At 40.7% G+C, this 17,142-nt stretch overlaps 1 long non-coding RNA gene across 1 annotated transcript; it reads left to right on the top strand.

Moving 5' to 3' along the window:
• Positions 1 to 1,268: 1,268 nt before the first annotated feature.
• On the top strand, positions 1,269 to 7,669 carry LOC148040572 (uncharacterized). Its single transcript, XR_015688645.1, has 3 exons — positions 1,269 to 1,536; positions 7,350 to 7,442; positions 7,585 to 7,669. It is a non-coding gene; the product is annotated as an uncharacterized LOC148040572 (long non-coding RNA).
• The last annotated feature ends 9,473 nt before the right edge of the window (positions 7,670 to 17,142 follow it).

The raw sequence follows: 17,142 nt of genomic DNA, 5'->3' as shown, positions 1-17,142 counted from the left end.
GATGGGAATGGACCATAGATTACATGGAGTTCATCACTGCTACAGTGCATATGAACAAGATGGACATTTGCAGCTGTTACCAAAACTCTTAAAAGCTCCTTGAATGTTGCAGCAGCATCTGATTGCACATCAGAATTTGGAAGCTCCATATAGCCAAAGAATTTCCTCAGATTATTTGACTCTAAGATATACTTTGCTGTACTTTGATGTCTTGAGCGTACACCCACAATTAGTCACACTTTATTTTGAATAATACATGGTTTTGAATAATACAATTAGTCACACTTTATTTTGCTTGTGGCAGTTTCCAGCAACTAAGGGAGTTTTGAACGCGATGCGTTTGTGCAGAGAGATTTTGCAGATCAATGTGGTTGCATCCTGAAAGCTTGTGGTAGTTTCTAGCAACTAAGGGAGTTCAAGTCGATTGGATTCATCGTTTCTCTTCTTATTGAAGATTGCCTAGCATGTCCCAACTATAACTTGATTGCTTCATTCAAATTTATAAATCCAAAATCTTGATATGAATTCACAAATTTTTCCATTTTGGTTATATCCATCTACAAGTGTGCATCCTAATCATGGGATAATATTTTTGCTCTTGTCCTGACAGGTGCTACAATGGTGAGAAGAGTTGGTGCAACATTGGTGCTGAATTGTAGGGTAGGCTGTATTTGAATTAACAACAGCTAAGATAATGTGTACATCAATGAGTCTGTGTACTACAGCAGGTCTGTGAGCATTTATATGAGTGAAGGCTTTGTATACATCAACCAAAATCCTTGTCGATAGCAGCTGATGAATCAAAAGCCTAGATATCTGGCTCTACATTGGAATTAACAGCAGCTAAGATCATGTGTACAGCAATGAATCTGTGTACTGCAGCAGGTCTGTGAGCATTTATATGAGCAAAGGCTTTGTATACATCAACCAAAATCCTTGTCGATAGCAGCAGATGAATCAGAGGTCTAGATATCTGGCTTTACATTGGAATTAACAGCAGCTAAGATCATGTGTACAACAATGAATCTGTGTACTACAGCAGGTCTGTGAGCATTTATATGAGAAAAGGCTTTGTATACATCAACCAAAACGCTTGTTGATAGCAGCAGATGAATCAGAGGTCTGTGGGCATTTATATGAGAAAAGGCTTTGGTATCTTCTGTTGCTAGACATGTTCAAATTGATAACTCAGCAAATCTAAAGGCTCCGAGGTAAGTGGAATGGAGGTTTCTTGTTCTTTTAGTAAAAAGATTTCTGGGTTATGGGTTGAGGGTTGTTATACAAAACATTAAAAAAAGATATGATAGGGAAAGGAGGAAGCTTATCCTGCTTTTGATGCATCTTTTTATCCCCATTAGTAAGTATGATACAATATGGTTCCATGAGCAAATAATTTAAATATCATTTCATTATTTGTCTTGTTGTGGATAGGACTACAGGGTTTGAAGCATACAACCAGCAGAGTAGATCTATGTTGTGGAGCTTTGGGAGATTGCAATGCTTTTAGGATCAAGGGAAGGAAGTTTACTAAAAATGGTAGGTCTTCTCTTGTTGCTTTGAGCTTTTTTCGCTATGTACATGTTTGAACCTTTTGATATCATTGGTAATTGTAAACACAAAATGCATCTAGGGACAACATTGTGGGTGAAGCAGCAAGGATCTGCATTTCAAAAAAAAGGAAGGGAGGCTTAGGAAGAGCTAACAAGACTTAATTTTTAAAACGGTGGAGCAGATCGGAAGAGGATGACAACTCTAGACCTACCTTAGGTGCTCTAGAACATGGTGAAGCAGAGAGAATGTAGTGTTCAAGACAACTTTTTTAGTGGATTCAATCACAATTCTATTACTAACAATACAACATTGTGAACAAATTGTGATTAGTTTTCTTAACATGATATATTAGTGTGATAATGGCTTGTATTAATGGTTCCGACTAGTTTTATTGTATAAGAAAATTTTACTATATCTATGGTTTCAACTAGTTTTCTTATCTAGGAATATTTTACTAGATCATCAACTAGGAATTTTAAAAATTTTCTATATAGAAATATTTTACTAGATCACTAACTTGTAAAGTGTTCCACTTTTACTAGCTGAGACTTTGTCTAGATACTTTGATAAGTATCTAGAAAATCTCTCTTTTTTTACTATATGGAAAAGTGTTTAAAGTTCCTTGTGCCCCCTCCACCCTTCCCACCAGGACCCCTCCCTCGTCAAGAAGATCCCCGTCACCTGGACAGACCTCCGTCTAGTGCCGCCACAAGATGGAGAAGCTCCGCTGCAAGTATCGTGCCGAGCCCATTGCCACCCTACTCCGAGTTTGAGTCTAGCAAAAGCATTAGGGTTCCCAAGGAAAGAGAGCTTCCAGATCATGAGTCCACCATGAGCTTAGACGAAGATGCAGATGATTCTGACCAACCACCACCAGATTGCTATCGCAACTGGTCTGTTGACCTTCGAGTGCAAGTCCAGGCCTTTTTGATTGGGAGGGCCTTTTTGAGGCCATCACTGGCTATGGGCTTGGATGCTCATCTGTGGCTCTATTTGAAAGGGTTGGAGGTGGAATCTATACCAAAACTGCGGATGTTGGAGCAGATCTTGTTGGAAAAGTAGAAATGAATATCCCAGAGGATGATCCGTGAAATCCAGCGATCATTGTTGACAATGTGGGTGATAATGTGGGAGATATTGCTGGAATGGGTTTAGATTTGTTTGGCTCCTTTGCTGAAGCTTCTTGCACAGCTCTTATTGTAGCTTCCATGTCATCATTTGGCACAAATCATGACTTCACTGCTATGTGCTTTCCTCTACTCATTAGCTCTATGGGCATTGTGGTGTGCCTCATCACAACCTTGTTCGCAATTGATGTGTTTGAGATCTCAAATCTAAGGGATATTGAATCTACACTGAAGAGACAGTTGCTGATATCCACCATCTTAATGACATTCGGTGCAGCTTTTGTTTGTTGGCTGGCACTACCATCCACGTTTTACATATATGATCCTAACGGTGGTGCAAAGATGGTTCAAAACTAAAAACTATTTTTCTGCGTTGGAGTAGGGCTTTGGGCAGGGTTGGTAATTGGCTACGTTACAGAGTATTTCACCAGCAATACATACAGACCAGTCCAGGATGTTGCTGATTCTTGCAGGACAGGAGCTGCTACCAATGTCATCTTTGGTTTGGCACTTGGCTACAAGTCTATAATTGTTCCAATATTTACTATTGCTGTTGCCATCTATGTTAGCAATACCCTACAGCCATGTACGGGATCACAGTTGCAGCTCTTGGAATGCTTTGTACTATTGCCACCTGTCTAGCCATAGATGCATATAGTCCCGTAAGTGATAATGCTGGTATCGCAACCGGTCTCTGGATGACCATTATACTTCTTACACATCTCTCCACAAGAAGCGCAGCCGCAGTATAGACTATGAGGCCGCGAAGGCTTTCAAGATGGACAGATCCCTCCTTCTTTGGCATGTGCACACTCCGACTCCGTCATCTTCCTCCGTCTTCCGTACTGCCGTCATCATCAGCCTGATCTGGTGCCCTCACTAACGCTTCGGGCTGCGTGCAGGGGCTGATCAGTCCACAGTTTTGTATTCAGCATTCATTACAGTCAGTGCAGATTTTCTTCCTTCATTCCCTGCTTTCTCTCTCTCCTCCTCTGTGTTCATGTTCTTCTTCCGTTGCACACTCTCACATGGTATCATCGCCAAACTGAGAGCACGGAGGTCTTCATCGACTGGAGAGATAGCACACCTATCATCTGTTGCTGCCCCCCTTCTCTCCAACAGCCAGGCGGCCCCTCCAGGTGGTCTATACATTTGCGTTTGCTGCATCAGCCCCTTCCAGAGGCTGCCATGTCATCAACCAACCCCTGTCTACTTGCGTTTTCAACTGGGCGGCCTTCTCTTTCAGCTGGGCGACACATCATCAAGCTGTGTTTTGTGGATCTGGTGGTCGTTTCCTCTCTTGGTGGCTCATCTCCTGCTGGCGACCCACTCCCAGGCTGCGTTTTGGTGCTGGCGGCTTCTTTTCTAGTGATCTTCATCAGATATCCTTGCATTTTGCAGCTCCAGGTGTTTATAGGCTATCACAGCCTGTGTTTTGGTGGTTGGTGACCAGACTGCTGGTCCTACTTCAGCTTCGGCACAGTTTTCTTTGGTGTTTGGTGTTTTGCAGATTGGAAGATGTCTTCTCATCAGTTTACAGGCTTTGATGACTCAGATGACGAGCTTTTGTCTCAACACTCATCTGAACGGAGGTGTGATTTCTATCACGAGGACCGTCGTTTGGAGTCTATTCCTCTTTCCCGTCCCCCTTCTATTCATGTATCTTGGCACGCCCCTTCCAATGGGCCGAAGATGCAGCCTTTGGTACCCCCTGTACAGGTACCCGTACTTCCTCAACTGCCCAAAGAGGACCGGTTGGATGGCTCCAACTTTTCTCTATGGTCCTGCAAGGTGGAGTGTATCTTGGACTCCTTCGATCTTTGGGAGCTTGTTTCTGTTCCTATTCCCCGACCTAAGGTGGATCCCGCAGATGGGACATCTATGGATCGTGCAGCCTTATGGGATCGGCTTAATTCTAGAGCCAGATCTTTCCTCTTTCTGAGTTTGCAGGATTATGTCCTTGTTCATGTTCACAGGTTGAAGATTGCAGCCGATGTGTGGAGAAAGCTCGCGTCTCTCTATCAACAGAAGACGTTTGCCCACCGGATATCTCTTGAAAAGAAGTTGTGGATGCTCGGTATTGATGATAGTCCTTCCATGAAGGACCACATCAACAGATTACAGGATATGAGGGATGAGCTTGCATCCCTCGGTCGGACGATATCTTCTGAAGACATGGCTATGATTCTTTTGACTCAGCTGCCATCGCCTCGGTTTAATGTCTTCTACACCAGCCTTCTTACATCGAGGACCCGTGAGAAGCTTCTATGGGAGGAGCTATCCCCGCTTGTCTTGGAGCATGACGAGCGACTCAGAGAGGTCAGTGCTAGTGGATCCGACTCCACTAGAGCCTTTGTTGCAGGTTCGGGAGGACAGAAGAAGAAGAAGTCAAAGGCTACGAAGAAGGACAGTTCTTCAGGCTCTGACTCAGATTCAGAGAGACCGAAGTGCCCACACTGTGGGAAAGAGACACATCCAACGGAGAAATGTTGGAAGAAGTACCCTCACCTTCGTCCGGGAGCGAAGGGTGGATCTACATCGGAGCCTTCTTCTACCTCTACACCAGCTGTTACCCATGAGTCAGTGTTCCTTCATATCCATGCTTTGGAGGAGGATCCTTCTTCCGTGGGCTGTAGTGTCTTCTACGCAGCTTTGGTTAGTGGATAGTGGTGCTTCGAGTCATATGACTCCCCGAGGTGATTTGTTACAGGATCTCCATCCATCAGAGGGTTCAGTCACTATTGGTGACATTTTATCGGTGCCTATTAGTGGTGTTGGCACATTGCCTTTGTTTACCGACCGACCTTCGAGCTCCTTTTCCCAGGCCCTACATGTTTCGGATTTGGGCCTTCCCCTCCTCTCAATTTATGGTCTTACGAGGCTTGGCACACGAGTGATCTTCACCGAGCATGCCGTTGTTATTGAGGATTCTTCTACAGGAGCTGTCTTATCTACAGGTTGGCAGGAGAGCGGGCTTTACAGGGTCCATTCCCCTTCTTTGATGCAGGGTCCTTCGAGGGAGTCTATTGCTACACCTGTTCCTGCTTGTGCACCTTCTATTCCACAAATTTCTTCCCATCCCCCACCTTCTCCTCCGGTGGTTCCCTCATATCCCCCATCCCTTTCAGAGGGGGATGATCTCGGTGATGCAGCTGTGGATTCCCTGGCCCCTAGTGTTTTAGAGGGGGATTCCCAAGATCGTGAGGAGCTTCTTCAGCAGCAGTCTACATCGACGGACTTCATTGACCTTGGCATTCCTCTTGCCACCCCAGGATCGGTTTCTCCCTTGGCCTTCTGCCACATCCAGGATCTGAGAGGGGGTGTTAGCAGTCATGTTTGTCATGCCTTGTCATCTCTTGCCTGTGAGCCTCAGTCTGAGTCAGACGAGGACTTTAGGAGCTCTGACTTGTCTATCACTTGTTTTGACAGAGGAGGTAGCTCATTCTAGAGCACTCAGTTTATTGCATTTCAGTGCATTTTCTCCTCTAGTCGGAATTTTATGTGCATTTCCCGAGGCAATTTCTGCATTCTTCAGCCTGCCTCACCTGCCGGACATTGTCCACCCTTTCCGGGATCTTTCTGAGCATTTCTGGCATTTTTACCAGCATTAAATGCTGGTCAGATTAGCATTAAATGCTGGTCGGACATATTTATGGCCTCAAATTTCAGGTTGGCCAGTTTTTGGGTTTTTTGGCTATTTATAGCCATTTTCCACTTGGCAATCAGTTGTATTATCATCTTTCCTCCTTCTTTGGCAGGTGCACACTCCGACTCCGTCATCTTCCTCCGTCTTCGGTGCTGTCGTCATCATCAGCCTGATCTGGTGCCCTCACTGACGCTTCAGGCTGCGTGCAGGGGCTGATCAGTCCATAGTTTTGTATTCAGCATTCATTATAGTCAGTGCATATTTTCTTCCTTCATTCCCTGCTTTCTCTCTCTCCTCCTCTGTGTTCGTGTTCTTCTTCCGTTGCGCACTCTCACAGATTCGTCTGTTCAAGATTATGTTTATTCTACTTGATGTTTCATCTATTCTAGCTAAGGAGCTGATGTTGCAGCTAATGTGTGCTCACTTGATGCACTTCTGGGGTTTCATTTCCGGTGTCTCATGTCTCTCTCTTCTCTTCTCTCTTCCTCTGTTCCTCGTCTCCCTCGCGCACTGTTCAACAGGAAGTCTGTAAGATGCTTCAAACCAGAAGGAGAAGTTGGTGAGCCCATAAAAGTATAAACAATGAATTCCTTGTTTTCACCTGCTCAATTTACTATCAGATGGTGTAAAGAACAGGGCAAAAAAGGTATGCGTGTTTTGATGTTTTGATGTTTTACAAATGCGTGTTCTGATGTTTTACAAATGTCTCTTATGTTTCTAAACTTTGGTTTATTATGTGTACATAAAGGTAACAAAATCACAAATGATGGTACAAGAGATAATGGAACAATGAAAGCTAAGGAGGTCATTGGCCCTAATGTCTCTTCAAATCACGATACAGGTATATGTCTTTATTTCTACTAAACTTTGAAAATTAAAATTTGTACATATTTTACATCTTGCTTTATTAGGTGACTCATTTTGAGATTAACTAGCTTTAATTAGTCTCTTTGTCTAATTTAAAATGTTCATAGTTATTCATATTTTTAAACTTTGAGTAATTGTGTGTATATATATAAATATAGATTAAAGAACAACAAAAGGTGGGAAAAGAGGTAATGTAAGAAAGGGAGATCAGGAGGTTACTCGCAATAATGTTTCTTCAAGTCAAGATGCAGGTACCAACTTTAAGGATAAAAAACTTGTACAAATTTGGTGACCCAAATTGATACAAAATATCTAATTACTTTCTTTTGTGTTATTGAAATTTTTCATAACCTTGTATTATCTTGAGCTTTGGTTAACTCTATGTATATATAGGTAAACAAGTTACTAAAGATGACACAAGAGACAATGCAAGAAAGGAAGACATTGAGATTGCTTGCCTTAACACTTCTTCAAGCCAAAAATCAGGTATTACCAGCTTTCTTATGTTGATAATGAGTCCTTTTTTGAAATGGTTATACTAACTAATGATATTTGATCACTTGAGTATCAATAGGAGTGATACGCATACCATCATATGATGATATCTATCGGCCACCCATGTTGAAATTTAGAGAAGAGGGTAGACAAACATTTATTACTTTGCAACATATTGGAGATTTATGGGATAAAACAATCGAGACACACATGTTGCTTAATTAGTTTTTAGTTCTATGCTCCTTTAAAATTATTTTCATTTTTCTTTTGGTTGCTAGAACTAGATGTTGATGTCTTAATTTGTTTAATCTATTTTGATCATTAGATGTATGTTATTGATCCTTACTTAGAAATGATGACATTCTCTGTATAATTTTCTAGTTAAAAATTTATTGTGCAATTTCTTGTTTGATATTAGCATGTCTAAGAGGAAGGGCAAAGTATATAAAGTGATAAGGAAAAAAGAGAATTTCCACGGAATTTCCTGTTGAAAGTATATATAAGTAGGGAATGTAAAAAATAGGAAAAATGAGAGATTTCCTAGTGAGAGTATCAAGGGAATCACCTCTAGAAGTTTTTTCCTATATATGAAAAATATTTCCTATATAGGAATTATTCCCTACATCGAAAATTTTGTATTTTCCTATGTAGGAAATATTTCCTACATAGGAAATGTCTTATGTGATTCCCTGCTTATTCTCACTAGGAAATGTCCCATTTTCCCTAGTTTTTACTTTTCCCACTTATATGTGTTTTCAACTAGGGAATTCCATGGGGAATTCTCTTTTTTTCCTATATGGGGATCGATTGAAAGTTCCTTGTGAAGGCGTTAGTGCATATTTCACAGTGGCTACCAACAGTGGATTCAGACAACAATATGCTATGGTCATTGGAAGGACAATGATAGACTGACCGGAGATGTGGTAATTGGAAATGGGATAGAAAAAAGAATGGATGTTGCAATGGAGAAGAAAGTGAATAATTTTTGTATGTTTCATCATGCATCCATGGAGACATGGCTCGCTAGGTATGAGCAAGCTAGGAAAGATCGGGAAAAAGTGTGATTTGAATTTCGATGCAATACGCGCCATCGACCAATTCAATATCTTGAGGTCATGGAGGAGATGCTACAGTTTATGTCTATGTGATGGTTACATGGAGCTTTGATCAAAGTTTCTCGCGAAGGGATAGAGGTCTTTACCGAGGAGTGGGAATTCTCAAGGAGTAATCCAATGGTGATTGCATGTTTTATAAGCTATCATATCTAGATTTTATAAGTGTCAACTAATCTAACAATTTTAATGTACATTACAAAATATATAGTGCGGCATGGTCGCATGGGTGACATTTTCGTGTCGAGCGCATTGACAAAATGCGCTCCACAATGGATTGTGATGTCATAGAAAAGTTTGAGCAAGAGAGCCGACTGTGAGCCATGGATCCAAACACCATTATAGATGGGATGGAGTATTTTGAAAACTTGCAAAGTGTGATCTTAATGGATTACCATAGCTTCTCCATGATCATATTCCATGTATAATGGTTCAAAGTGGTATTGGAAGGAGCCAGGGCAACCATTCGGGGAGGACCATCTGTATTTCTCAAAATAGATTCTAAGAAAAGATGAATGGATCTACACAACACATTTGTCTTGTCGGTCCACTGTGAACACATGCATGAATTTATTTACTTTTTAATTCACAACACAGAACAGTCACAAATGTTGAATCTCTCTTATATGTGATTTTGAACATATAATTTTCTATTGAAACCCCTGAAAACCTTAATGGTGATATGTTGTGCCTTCAACTAATTGGAGTGCAAGAGTGTATGATAAAAGCAATGTTTCCATCGTAGATGAGGAGAGTATGTAGATAGAGGGGTCAATATTGCAAGGGGTGGAGGTCAAAGATGGCTTGGCGCATGTAGAGGAGGCAGATTCATGTACACCTTAATGTACTAGAAACCAAAGCATCTTCTGCATGTACATTAAGGTGTATATTAAGGTCGACACTCTAGATTGGGCGCAGATGGAGGGAGTGGTTTAAGGGGGTGTTGCGGAGATGTGGATGTTTTGAGCCCACGGTCCACTCAAGATAGAGGTGCTACTTCTCACTCCTCTACACGTTCGAGAGAGGGTGGCTTAAGTGGGTATTTTGTGTAGGCACCGATGCAGTGTCTCCATCGTCTCGTCATTCTAGTGGAGGCATGTCACTTGCAGAATTTGTCACACATGCGGGGACATCTACTCTAGTGACTCCAACAGTCGTCCACAGGTGGCACCCCTACGGATGCTACCTCGAGAGATACTACCCCCGTGGATACACCAGATATATAGGGGTCTCCCGGTTATGCATAGGAGTGTGATCATAGGTGGGAGAGGACACACCTTAGACATACCCTAGAGGGGTATGGATACCTCATAGATGACATGACATGAGCTGTGATCATGAATGATGAGGGAAGGAGGGTGATGTCTCACATGGGAGAGTTGTGCCAACAAGTTTTTTGGCACAAGATTTTGGACCATTGGAAGAACATACCCAAGGAAGCAAGGACTATATAGTAGCATCCTTACATGAGGAGTTTCCAGTACCTATTGTAGTAGAGAGGTTTTTCATTGGGTGGATGATGGAGTGTATGCATGCGTACATGTCACATAGATGATCAGACGCATGCAAGGCACTCAAGAGTGGTGCTTTAAAGCATGAGTGGCTAGATGCAGGTGAGTGGCAAAGAATCAAGGAGGAGGCTACAGATTCTTGAGGATGTTGGCAACAGAACGGGAGGTAGCAAGGGCGCGATTGGAGGCAATGATCGTGCATAATCTGGGGAGTGGCGGCCACAAGACTTATCTAGAGGACTTTGTAAGTTTTTCTTTTATTCTTCCCACTTTCTTATTTGCAATATCACTTGTACTGACAATCGTGTTTCTAACAGTTGTATTTTGTTTTCTTTGTAACATTCCATTAGAAACCAAGATCCCACCGGCTTGGAGACTCGATATGCAAAGAGGCACGGTCTCACTGCCTTGATCAATAGATTTTATGCACATGGTGGCCCAGTAAGTCAATCATATTTATTGTCCGTAGTTACTATTTTTTTTAAAATGCATTATGTATGGTGGATTGATGTGTAGTTGTTCATTTTGTAGAGTCCTTTCGATGCTCCTTTGCGTCGGGACGAGCTTTCGGATGGCGAAGAGAAACATGAGCTCCTCAATTCCTCAAGATAATTAAAATAAACTTAGGCTAGACTGAATTAAAATAACAAGATAATCAAGAAACAACTATTGAATCAAATAGCCATAGCCATGCACCATAGATGAAAATGTATTAAATCTACAAAACAATGAAGCCATAACATCTATTGATTTTGCATCATAATGGCTGAAGAAAGAGTTTGTAACAAAGTCTTCATCTCATCGGTTGAAAAGGAAGAAATAGTTGATGATGAAGGTGGATCACTCAAAGGGTCTCCCATATTGATGAACAAAAGCAACGCTTTCACGTCGAGTTCACCAGATGTCGCACGGAATACATGCAAGAGTTTGTGAAATTCGGGGATGCCATATCCTTTAGTAAGGAGCTGGTGGTTACTCTCAAGAACTACTAAAACCCAATGCTCATGGACCACATCAGCATCTTGACAGGATTGAGCATCACTTGTTTTCTTAATCCCCTCAAATTTCTCTTCACAGTATGCAATTCACTCTTTGCAGCAAGGTGATACTAATGGACCACATCAACATCCTCAAACATTTACCGTCACTTGTTCTCTCAATCCCCTCAACATCTCTTCATAATCTAAAATTTCTAAGCCCTAATTCATGCGAGGCTTCAACTATTATAGATTCAACTTGAACAACACTGGCTTTCCCTTCTTTGTTGATGGGTTCTTCCAATCTCTTAAACAAATATTTTTTGACCCCCTTTAGACTTAAACCCCTCTTTCTTACTTTGTCATGAAATAATGTGACATCTCTCAAGACCTAAATCTAAACAATGGCTAACCTCTATGGAATCACCTCGCCAAGTACTTCATCATGTCTTTCAAAAGAGGACTAGAAAACTAACTTCATCATGACCAATTGTTGAGGGTTTGAAATGACTTGATTTCTGTTTGATTTTTGTTGTTTTGGTGTACTAAATGGTTGATTTTTTATGGATTTTATATGATGATTAGTTGTTTTGGAAGTGTTTGGAGTACCTCCAAAAGCATAAGAAATGTAAATTTTGACACTCTTGGAAGAAAAAGGAAAGATAAAAGGGGGTGTTTCCCCATTTCCTAGCCGATTGGAGAAGCCCATGGATTCCATTAAAGAATATAACTTGGTCAAAGACCTAGATACCTTCAAACCAAATCTGACATTTTGACACTTGCTGATACTCTCTCCCAGTTGTCGAAAGAAATTCAAAAGCATATTGACAAGAAGAATAGGCCTAAGCATTGCTCCTTCAACGGCAACCAAGTCCAACAAGGCCCTAGAGCAGCTTGTGAAAAAAGTGGATGTGGCTAAAGCCTTCATCGATCCTAGTACCCCATAGATTAGTGTGTGGATTGAAGGATGCCTTATAGCAGGCACATTGATTGATGGACGCTCTTTAGTGAACATAATGACGGATGTGATAATGAAGGATCTAGGGTTGCAAGGAATGCAACCTATACAATGGCTTATCAGATTGGCACACCAAAGCAGAATCAAGCCTTTGAGCATTCTCCCATATGTGAAGGCAACTCTCATAAGAAGAGACTATTTAATGACTTATCTGGTGGTAAAATCAAATTCTTATGAACCCTCATACCTTCTGCTATACTGGGAAGACCATGACTTTTTGAAGCAAGGGCATGAATGGATTGGTTCAAAGGAACCCTAACCCTAGGTAGACGACCCAACAAAGTGGTGCTGAAGTTGTATAGATCCAGAAAGGTAATGAATCCACTTCCATTGAAGTCTTAACAGACTCTTCCAACGAAGTAACAGATGGCACATCAGAAGACGAAGGAGCCATCAAAGAGATCTTTCCAAAGAAAATAGAGACACAGTCCCTAATAGTTGGCACTATAAGCTAACTTCTCAAACAAGTAAAGTCTTTATCAATGGCTGAATACCTCCTACATGAACTCGATTTGACTTCTAAAGTCACCTTTGACAGCAAGATAGAAGCATGGATGTATTGTTCTCTATCAAGACCTAAAATGGGCCCAACATTGGCTCTAAGCACTAGCGGGGCCTCTCTATACTCAAAGAACACAACCCCTCTCGGCCTCCTAGTCGGAGCGTCTAAGGGACACATTGCCCTAAATTTTATCGTAAATTGTGCATTTGTTTTAAATTGTAGTCCAATAGTTAAGCCTTTCCCACACTACTCAGAGGGAGTCCCTATACATAGATTGGTGTCAAACACCTCATAAGCACAAACAAAAGGATGCACCCCTTGGCTGAATGCCTGGCCCCACTGTAGCTCTCCTACACCTCAGGGATTGGCCCCTTGATGCCTCGTTGACACAAATAGCATGTACATCCCAAACTCCATTCTTGTTTTCAGATGTTCTAGGAGATAAGATATTTCCTCACTTAACAGCTTCCCAAGGAACCGGATCTTCTAAACTTATAGCTTAGGTACCTCACACACTCCACATGGGTCATATGTATAAGAAAACAATTGCAATGCATCCAAGAATTACACCATGTGAAGAGCGGTGTAAAGAGCGGTTTTTCATGTGTTTTTCTTGTAAAAGTAGTAAAAACACAAAGAAAATGTTGAGCTGAGTCTTATCCCTCATGCTCCAGACATGCCATACATCCACAAACATTAATCATATTTTTCCTTAATTTTCTAGCGCAAAAACCTAAATGTTTCCATTTTTCCACTATTTTTCTTCATTTATTTAGATAAAAAATTTGATATTTATAATTTATAAGTCGCGATTGATCACAATCAGTGAGAATTGATTTATATTCATTTCTAATCCATATGAACCCCAAAATCACAACAAAATCTCCAAATTTTATCATTTCTATAAAAACCACATAGTTGTAGATTTTCCATGTTTTGATATAAATCGTTAAATGACTAAAATTTCTAGTTTTCTTCAATATTTCTGATAGATTTCAACATTACCAATCAAAGGCAACCATTTTTAAACAATTCCATCCAACATCTATCGTAAAATAAATGAATGTACTACTGACACATAGAAATACCGTTTTGGATACGCGTATTTCATGGTTGGGAGGCCCCCCTGGTGCTCTTTCTTGGCCCAGTGATGCTCCTACACAACCTGATCTATGATCTCCTTTGCTCCGCCACCATCATTCTATCCGCATCTTGCATCAAACTCCACCCCCTTCTCCCATAGAATCACGCATGTGAACATACAAGAAGAGGAGAGAGGAGAGAAAAAGACTAAAAATCAACATTTTTATTTGCTCCATAAAAATCTGCATGCTTATACCTAAAACGAAACCCTCAAGGAGTGGATTAGGAATGTGTAGTCAATTCTCTCTCAACCCCAACATCAGAGAGGCACAAATCTTTAAAAAAATGGGGCGCAAAAAAATTTGCACCCCCTCGCTCCTCATGATTGAAATTTTGGATTTTCTTTCATTAATCAAGCTTTAGGTTTTAAAGTTTAAAATATCTAGTTCATCTTCTCATGTTTACACTCTACAAATCGAAGTCAATTTTTTGCTTTTGGAGGGGCAAACGAGCTCAAATTCGAGATCCGTCTAGCCAAATAGCTTTGTGACATCAAAATCTTTAAACTTAGGATCCATGATGCACTTTTGGGCTCTTGGATCATGTAGCTGCTTTATAACGCAAAACCTTGCGGGGATTAAATGGGGGCTCAGATGAACTCTGATCGATGAATTGAGACTTGCATTGGGTTCCTGACATCAAACTTCATTTAGGAAAACTCTAGCTCATTGATCTACAACTATTTCATTTTGCATGAAAATTTGGTCTTTTATGGCCTCCCGGGCCTTTTTCCGCTTTTAAAAAGGTCTTTAAAATCCACTGTCATTGGCAACCATAGGATAGGGTGTCTTAGCCCATCAAATCCCACGAATTGATCTGCACAAACAAGAACTAAAGAAACTCGAGGAAGTTACTATATGTATATCCTCTACATCATGTGCATTCAAGGCCTATTTATAAATATCATTATCTGTGATTTTTTTCTGAATAAAACATAACCCTTTTCTATTCAATCTACAAAGAACACATTTATATTACACCCTTCTATATGTAAAAAATGTATAAAAATGGTATTTTAAAAATACATTCTTTTGAACTCACATGATGCACACATATAGTCATGAGTAACTTACCCGAGTAAAGAAAGCATCAAGCTACCATAGGAATATACTCAACAAAACACAAGAACAGTTGTCACCCTACCCCGTTGATAGAATCAAGACATGAGAATCCAAAAGGGATAGACCCAACATAATTTAACAAAAATCCAAAGTGAGTTGCTAACCAAGTGCTCTAATACGAACTGGCTAAAAATCCTATTAGAGAGGTCATCATAGTGGTGTTCTGAACTATCTACCTAACTTAGGACAACTGGACCAAGACCTCTTACTAGGTGAGGACTCCTATAGCCTAGTCATCATATTTTTCTTGTTACACATTTGCCTCCCAAGGTTTCCATACTCGGGCGTGTAAAAAGAAGGGAGCTGAGCGTAGAGTGACCCAAGGAGAACAAGGCATCAGCCTCAAGTCCTGATTCGGTACCCAAGAACCTACCAAGCTCTTGTAAGGCGACACTTAATCCTTTTCTTTCCCCTCATTTTTATTTCCGCTCCAACCTTCCTTTTTTTTTGGCTAGCTGCTACCCCTACGAAGACAAGGCATCGAACTCGTCCCTTTTTTCTTTGCTATAATCAACTGCTTGTAGGAATTTTCTTCATTTTTTATCTTTTCTTTTTTCTGATTGAGGGGTTAGAATCCCTTTTTACATACCTCTGTAATTTTTATCTTTAGATATATTTAGAACTTGCTCTTCTTTGCTATTTTGGTAGGCTTCTCTAACGACCTCATACTAGCAGGGATCCCTAGGACACTTGCCTAGCATGCAAAAATGACATAGTCACAAGAGGACTATCCTCTATCATAAGTCTTTAATTCCTGGCAATATCCTAACATGATGTAGACGACTACTCAAGTCTCCCATAGATATACCTAACCAAACCCTAGGACTTCATGCCCTAATTGCCGATTCCCACAAATGAAAAGAAATGAAACCCCACATACACATATAACACTAGTAGCTTAAGGAAAAAACTTGGAAAGACAACAAAACAACCTGGAATGGCCACAATAAGCTCTTGCACATCAAAGGCTCCCTCCAAGCACTTCATCCAATGTGTGTAATGCAATCACTAAAATAGAAAACCATTAAATGTACCTGCACCAAACAGACATATGGCCCTCTTGGCCTAAAGGAATATAACAGTTCACAAAAGAAATGGCTCTCTTGGTCTAAAATCATTTTTTTCTAACCAAATATAGTCTACTTGGTTATGTAGATTATATCTTGTCATACTAACTAAGCTAAAACAAAGTCACAAGTCCAAGCCTTCCTACTGATATAACCTCAATATGGGCTATTCCTCTTTGTGTGCTCTTAGCTGAACAAATGACCTCCTTAGGCTTGAGTGTCATATCATCCAAATAGATTGGTTGTTCTAGCTTTCCAAAGGCCTCTCTTATAGAGAGATCCATGGATTTTTGCTCATTTAACCCTTTCCTATTTGAATTTTTGAATGTGTCATTGTTACTACCCAAATTAGGTAGGGATTCAATCCTAGGCCCATCACAATGATGCATCCTGGAGTTGTGCACATTGCTAGATATATTGTTATGGCCTCTGGTCTCATCCACTTGGGAATTAACTATAATATATCCACCTGGAACTCTTTACTTGTGATCTAGCACACTAGCCACACTTTTAGAGATTTTGGGCCTCCAAACCCATCTCTTTCTAATCTTTGGATGGCTTGATTGGCTACCACCACTCCTTCTATTTTGATATTCTTTCATGATGACCAATCCATCTCGGCTCACTTGTTGCCTATCACTTCCCTTGAAGCAGATCCTTCTATTAGATTCAACTCTAGGTGGATCTTTACGATTGTAAATCCTAGTTCCCTATTACCCTGGTTCTCAATGGTTGAGACAACACATGGTAGCATATATCAGCTATGTTGTTTAGCATCATCTCATTGACATGATTTTGTTTCAAACTTAGACCATTGACGGGTTGCTTAACCACTTAGCTTCCCCTATTAGGTATACACCCATTTTTGTCTAGCTCATGGATTTTGAACATGGGATTGGCTACACTAGGATGCCAAGGTTCGTGGGCCTCAAGATCATTATATTTAATGCCACGATTTTCCCTAGTATACCTATCATTCGCACCTCTAACATGACTAACATTTAA

The sequence above is a fragment of the Lygodium microphyllum genome, chromosome 2, assembly GCF_053477565.2.
Source record: "Lygodium microphyllum isolate KBCC chromosome 2, Lygodium_microphyllum_v1.1.10, whole genome shotgun sequence".
Lineage (NCBI taxonomy): Eukaryota > Viridiplantae > Streptophyta > Polypodiopsida > Schizaeales > Lygodiaceae > Lygodium > Lygodium microphyllum.
Note: the sequence above shows the minus strand (reverse complement) of the source record. Positions and strands in the feature narration are given on the sequence as shown.